This window comes from Pogona vitticeps, chromosome 5 (assembly GCF_051106095.1).
Source record: "Pogona vitticeps strain Pit_001003342236 chromosome 5, PviZW2.1, whole genome shotgun sequence".
In the NCBI taxonomy this organism is placed as follows: Eukaryota; Metazoa; Chordata; class Lepidosauria; order Squamata; family Agamidae; genus Pogona; species Pogona vitticeps.
Window position 1 is genome coordinate 153,579,607 of NC_135787.1, and position 7,009 is coordinate 153,586,615.

Genomic DNA, 7,009 nt, shown 5'->3' on the forward strand with positions numbered 1-7,009 from the left:
GTCTCCTTAATAGTCTGCATGATGAAGAAACAGGCTTAATTAAAACACATCTACTTGCACATAAGCAATGCCAATTCAGCTTTTTTCTTGAATACATTTGGAAAGCATAAACACTGTCAAAATACTACATTTCATTGCTAATGTTAATGTATTCATGAGAGCAACTATACAGTTTTTGTACCCAGTTGTATGCTACAGTTGACTTCATTGAAGTATTATGGGCTTAAGTAGCAAGATGAAGAATCTCTTTGCCCTTCACCTGCTTTTTCATAAGTTACTGGTTTTTATTTAATAAGTTGCAATCCTAGCAAAAAAAAAAAAAAACAAACAAACCCCACTTCCTATGATATCATCATTTTGGCCACAGACGCCTAACGAAAAAATGCCTCCTGCAAAAGATCTCCTGCATTCCTCCCTAAGGAGGAGAAGAGGAAGCATAAAAAGAAGCACCTGGTCCAGAGCTCCAAATTTTATGTCATGGATGGGAAATGTCCAGGCTGCTACAAAATCACCACTGTATTCAGTCATGCTCAATCAGTAGAGCTGGATATCGGTTGCTTAATTCTGCTGTGTCAGCTCACTGGTGGAAAGGCAAGACAGAAGGATGCTCCTTCAGATGAAAGCAGAATTAAATGAAGTGGATCCTTATCCAGGATGGGTGGGGCTATCTACACAGACACTGGTTTCAGATGCTGAAGACCACCGGGGCACAGATTAGAGTTGGTCAGAAACGAAATGGCAAGCTAGAACTGTTGTGACTCTTGAGCACTACCACAGTTGCTGCTGCACCTACAGAATAGGAGCATGATTTTCACACTGTCCTTGCACTCCTTTCTGACCTTATGAAATCATAATTTCTAGACTTGTGTGAGTAGTGCAACTAAGTCAAGGTCATCATTGGTTCAGGGTTCAGAGAGGTAAAGGCTGGGAATTGTTACTTTTTAAATTAAATCTCCCAGAATGTTCCAACTAGTTGCTAGAGTGGTAATACAAAAACAATAACATCTCAGTAGCAAAAGAGACAAGCAACAAATGACAAGAACTATCTCTTTGGAAGCTTTTTCTGCCAGCCCTATCATAAGGCCAGCCCTACCATTAGACAGACTGAGAAAACCATTTTCAATAGCCAGTGTTAGGGGGCCACAGTCTCTGGTGTCTTCCTTCTGTTGAAGGACACAACTCTTGGTTATGTACTACATAGCTCTTACAATAGCCTACTTCCCTCAACTGCATCAAAGGGGAGTCCTTATAACTTTTATTTAAGTAAAGTGTCTTTTGGATGGGAGAGAAGCATTTAATCCTTTGCCTCAGGCAGCAAAAACCTTAGGGCAGCCCTGGATGCTAGCCAGAGCAGAAATAATAGTATAGCAATATGTATCAAACTTGATATAAAATAGCTGGGTTTTTTTTTCATATGTGCTCTTATTCAGTTGTGTACATCAGGCTCATTATTATAGTAATAATCTGACCACTGTTGGATAGATCCAGGAAAGGTAAAGGTAAATGTAATGGTTCCCCATGACATTTAGTCCAGTCATGTCCAACTCTAGGGGGTGGTGTTCATCTCCGTTTCCAAGCCGTAGAGCCAGCGTTTGTCTGAAGACAATTTCTGTGGTCACATGGCCAGTGCGACTAGACACGGAACATTATTACCTTCCCACCATGGTGGTACCTATTTATCTACTTGCATTTGCATGCTTTCGAACTGTTAGGTTGGCAGGAGCTGGAAGAAGTGATGGGAACTCACTCCGTCACATGGATTTGATCTTGCGACCGCTGATCTTCTGACCTTGCAGCACAGAGGCTTCTGCAGTTTAACCCGCAGCACCACCATGTCCCTAGATCCAGGAAAACTGATGTAAAAAGGTGTCTTAAGATACAGAAACAAATAAAAAGCCATAACTGAGCATATTTGGAGGCTTTCTGTATTTTAAAAGTCCTTTGTGTTTAACAATATTAAGAACGTCGGACAGCAGCTCATTCAATAGAAGTCGTTTGCACAGGCCCAACTCTGGAATACAACTACAGTTAATAGGCAATGAATAGCACATAAATAGTTCATCCTATTTCTAATATGATGCTGCTGCAGCTGCACCTGCACACTTCACAGTTTGTGATTATATGTGCCAGGGGAGATCTTTGATGGGAAAGGGGATTTGCATTGGTCTCCTGGCTGTGGAAGACACCCCAATGGCTTTGGACACACTAAAACTATACCTTACACAGGGTCCTAAAAGACCTTGAGATGGCCTGGATGCATCTGTATACACACATACACATTGAACAGCCCAAGCTGTGCATGTAAGCCCTACATAGAAGTTGTACATAATAAGATTCTTGAGCACTGATCAAAGAGATGAAATCATCTGGGGTGATCTCACTGCTTTTTCATTGTAAGATCTAATTATGTTAACTCATGTACTATTGGTTGGATTAAAAACAAAAGTTGTCCTCTTTCAAGAGGAGATTCTTTCTGTTGGAGGAAGACTCTAAAGAAGAAGAACCTTAGATACAACCCATAATCTTCATTTTTCAAAGTGCTACAGTGGCCTAGGAATTAGTCAAGACATTGGGATGTAGCCACTACAGCTGATAACACCAAGGAATGTTAAGGAATCAACAATGTTTGAAGCAATCCTTTTATCTCAGAGAACAAAACACTCTGTATTCATAAAAAGCATAATGAGTTGTTGTTTAAGTTAGAGCTTTTGTCGCTCTTTGTTTTCCTGATGAACACCTCTGCATTTTATCAAAACAACTTTATGAGCAAAACTGGATGAAACTAGACGAAAAGATCAGACAAAAAAGTAAAAAATGAGAATGCTGACATTTCTCATGCGTTAAAAGTTAAAACTTAAGAGTTTTTGTACATCTTCTTAGATGTTAATATGGATTTTGCTAGTGTGTACTCTGAAATCCACTAGCATATGCATTAATAGTGGCTAGTGGCAAGGTGCTGGCAAGCTGGTGAATATAAAATGGATGAAGTTGGCATAAAATAATATATGGCAACAAAAGACAGGTAAGCTGAGATCTGTCCTTGAAGTCTGGTTGGCTGACACATGAAAATTGTACATCACAAATTTAAAGCACCATCAAAGGAAAGAGCCAAGAGCTAATCACAGCATGTGTGAATTGTTTCTTTGAGTAAATATGCCCAGTTACTGCTGCAGTGTGATTTTTCAAAAAGTACAGCAAATTAAATTATGTTTGCCAGAGAAAATAGAACCATAGCTATTTTAACAAATAGCCTCAAATGAATATCTATTGTGATTGCCTCCAAGTCTACAAGGCCATATCTTGGGTTGAAATCCCTTATCCCATTGCGAAAGATGGGGAAATCTCTCCAGTTTCATTTGTTGTGTTTCCCTAAATCCCATCTCCATTTTCTTCCTGTCCTTGTTTTTTATTAGGTTACAAGATTTATGGTGTCTTTTTTTCTTAAAGTCACAAAATTCTGTGCATTTTCCCTTGGCTCACAATTTTGTGCACATTTATTTACATATTTTGCAGAGTCTACACATTTACGTACATTGTACTTAATTCACTTCTTTCCCCCCGTTTGACTAAAACATGTTTCTGCTTTTTTTTTCAATTGTATGCATTTTAGAATTTCACATTTTGAAAAATACACATCATTTTTCTGTACACGTTTTTCCTATCAAATCTCTCATGAGCCTTGGAAATGGTGAGAATTCTTGAGGTGAGGTGTGTTTAGTCTTGCGATGAGTCTTGGGATGTGTGGAATTGCTTCTTTTCTCAAGACTACTAGATCTAATTAAATTCTTCTAGCCCAGAAAGAACAATTCCCTCCCCCCCCCCCAGACCATCCAGAGGCAGGAGATAAGGGCAATGGCAAACAGGCTGGCATAGCGATGGGAACTCACTCCGTCACGTGGATTTGATCTTATGACCGCTGATCTTCCGACCTTACAGCACAGAGGCTTCTGCAGTTTAACCCACAGTGCCACCACATCCCTCAGGGTAGTCCTAAGTAATTTCCAGCATATGAACCCAACTGGGAGCCCCTGAATATCTAAGATCCCAATTCTTCCACCTCAAAGGGAGCCAAATTCAGTCAAGGCCACTGTGTTGCAACCAGTCAGAGCACAGCACCACCGTTATATTAACCCCATCCATGCAGACTCTGGCATTCTGGGAGTTGTACATAGTCTTAAAAAAGTAAATTTACAAAGTTCTGGTTTTCTCTCAGAGAAGGAAATGAAAATTCCTTTTTTATTCTAATAACCAGAAGGATTCTCTGATGGTGCGGATCAAATGCAAAATGTCTCATAGCAGACATTTGAGAACTTATGCATACTCAATTAAGTATGCAAGTATAAAGACCTGATTAAGGTTTTATATTTTCTAGATAACATCTGAGTGCCATAATAATGTTGGATCATCTGTATGAGTCGAGTATGAATAAATGTTATGGGTATAACAATTAAGTGCACTGCAGTGACTACAGTTAGAGAACATCAAATCTCTGCTGGAAGAATTTATCTTTTTCTTTAGAAAGACTGCATTCTTTTATCTATATAGGTTTTGTAAATTCCACACACTTTTTTTAACTTTATATCTGCAAGAGGTGAGTATGAAAGTCAATATCTAAATGTCATCTGTCAGTTAAACTGGAGCAAGAGAAGCATACTGGTTCTGGATCCAAGACATATCTTCACTTTACAACTGATACAAATGCAGAAGCTTCTTTGATATGCAAAACTGAGGGAAGGCATTAAGAGAATTCGGTGAAATGTGTCTGATTGTAAGCAACATTCTATACAGGTATGAAATACAACCCTAATGGCTTCCCAGCTGAATTTCATTAATATTGCAATAAAACCATTTCTGGCATTTAGTGTAACATGTATAATACAGGATTTGAAAAGATGCCCGTCTCTCTCTAAGGTACAGATCTTTCTAATGCAATCTTCAAACCTGGTGGGAGGGAGCTGAAATAATTATAACTCATTTCCATAACAAATGCTGCCTCAAAGATAATTAAAAGCAAAACATTTAGAACACAGCCTACCCAAATTAATTACAGTGGCTCAAACATTCATAAGGAAGAAGTGGTCAATAATGGCTGACTTCTCATAACCTCATTAATGTAGCTTTATGGGGGAAAGAAGGAGCTGCTACAATACTGAATAGAACATTCATAACCAAAGGGAATTGCAGTCATGTAAACAGCTGGAATTATGCCAATGAAAAGGTAAAAACAAACATTACAGGTAGTTTATGAACAGAGGTAAAAACACTAGCTATTGGAAGAAGGGTTCCTTATCTTGTGTCCCCCAATGTTCTTGAACTAAAACTCCCAGAAGACTTCACCACTGGGCATGCTGGCCAGGATTTCTGAAAGCTATAATCTAAGAATATCTGGGGACCCAAGGTTGGGAACCACTGTATTGGAAAGATGTGATTCATGTTCGATGAATAAAGCTTCAAAGGGATCCTATGCCCATGTCTGGAGATAAATTAAAAAAAATAAAGAAAGCTATGTTCCAGAGCTGGTTAGGTGAAGAAAGCTTTTGTTGTTCACACAGATAATTTTCTGCAGCTAAGTGAAGTTCTTCTAATGATGGATTAGCTTTAACTTCTATTTCTGCTTCAAAACATAACACTTTGTTGAAGAAAGCTCTTGAGTTGGGCTATGACTCAGATTACTGAGATTCAAGTCCCTATTTAGCCAGGAAATTCACAGAGTAACCCTTGGCCAGATACTGCCTCTCAACCTGACCTACCTCGAGGATTATATATCACCAGGTCAATTCTGACTTATGGCAACCTTTTTTAGGGTTTTCCAGGAAGAGAATACTCAAACATGGTTTATCATAACCTTCTCCTAGGGGCACCCTGGGATTGTGCAGCTGGCCCTTGGCCACAGATGCAGAACGGAACTCCTGGTCTTGGGCACTGCAGCCAGAAACCTAAGTCACTGAGCTATCTGGCCAGCACTGTAAAAATAAGGTGAGAAGGGGGGAAAAAGTCTTGTATGCTACTTTTAACCTACTGGAAGGAATGCGAGATAAAAGAGTAACTAATAAATAAATGATTATAGATAGACTCTCCTCTACACAAGGCAAATAATACAGCTGGAACAGCAGCAGCACCATTGATATGAAAGGAAGCCAATCATTCAGAAAGGGAACCTGATTGATTAAGATTCCACAGAACTAAGCTTGATTGTAGTACTGGCAGTCTTGGGGTAATCAGGGTGGACTTACTCTGCCACCCATTTTCATCCTAAAAGTTGGGAGTAGCTCCCATGTGGGAGCTCAGAAAGCTTTCGGAAAGCTTACCTTTCTCTTCCTTCCCTTTCCTTTCTGTAGCGTTCAGGTTTGCCTTATGGTTACAATTAGTTCTCATGACAAGTTTTCCCTTCAGTAATTTTATGAAAAAGAGCAGCAAAGACCCAGTTTGATTATCCATGTTGTGCAAGCAGAAAACATGGCAATAAGAGTGATGAGCTGTGATAATATAAACGTCACAGTGGAAACAAAGACAGTGGTTTAATTAAAATTAAACAGCTAAACCCAGGTGTTACTGCCAATTAGAGTAGACCCATTGATTGAATGGTACTTACTGTGCCAACACTTATGTAAGTCCCAGTGGTTGTTCATCCCTATTCTAGCTGCAATGAACAATTGGATTTAGCTTAATGTTTAAAAGAACATTTTGTATCTCCCCAGAATACAGTACGAGGAATATTGTAGAGTTGGTGATTCTAATCACCTTCTACAGTTTTGAAAGGAGCACCTAGTTTTTCCTTTCCCATTATATTGAGATACCGGCAGCTTTGTGATTAATAATAAATCCTGAGCTGCTGCTTTTCTATGAGCCAGAAAATCAGTGTCTGGCTCAGCATGTCTTTGAATGGTCTACTCTAGCTAGGACCAATATGTGGATTTAGCTTATATTCTTCAGACAATTCTATATGGGAAGGTGGAGAACCTGCAGCCTTCCAGATGTTGTTGGAATGAATGGAGCTCCAACTAGACAA

At 39.2% G+C, this 7,009-nt stretch overlaps 1 pseudogene; it reads left to right on the plus strand.

Moving 5' to 3' along the window:
• Positions 1–382: 382 nt before the first annotated feature.
• LOC110070276 (small ribosomal subunit protein eS27 pseudogene) lies at positions 383–632 on the plus strand (annotated as a pseudogene).
• Positions 633–7,009: the final 6,377 nt, after the last annotated feature.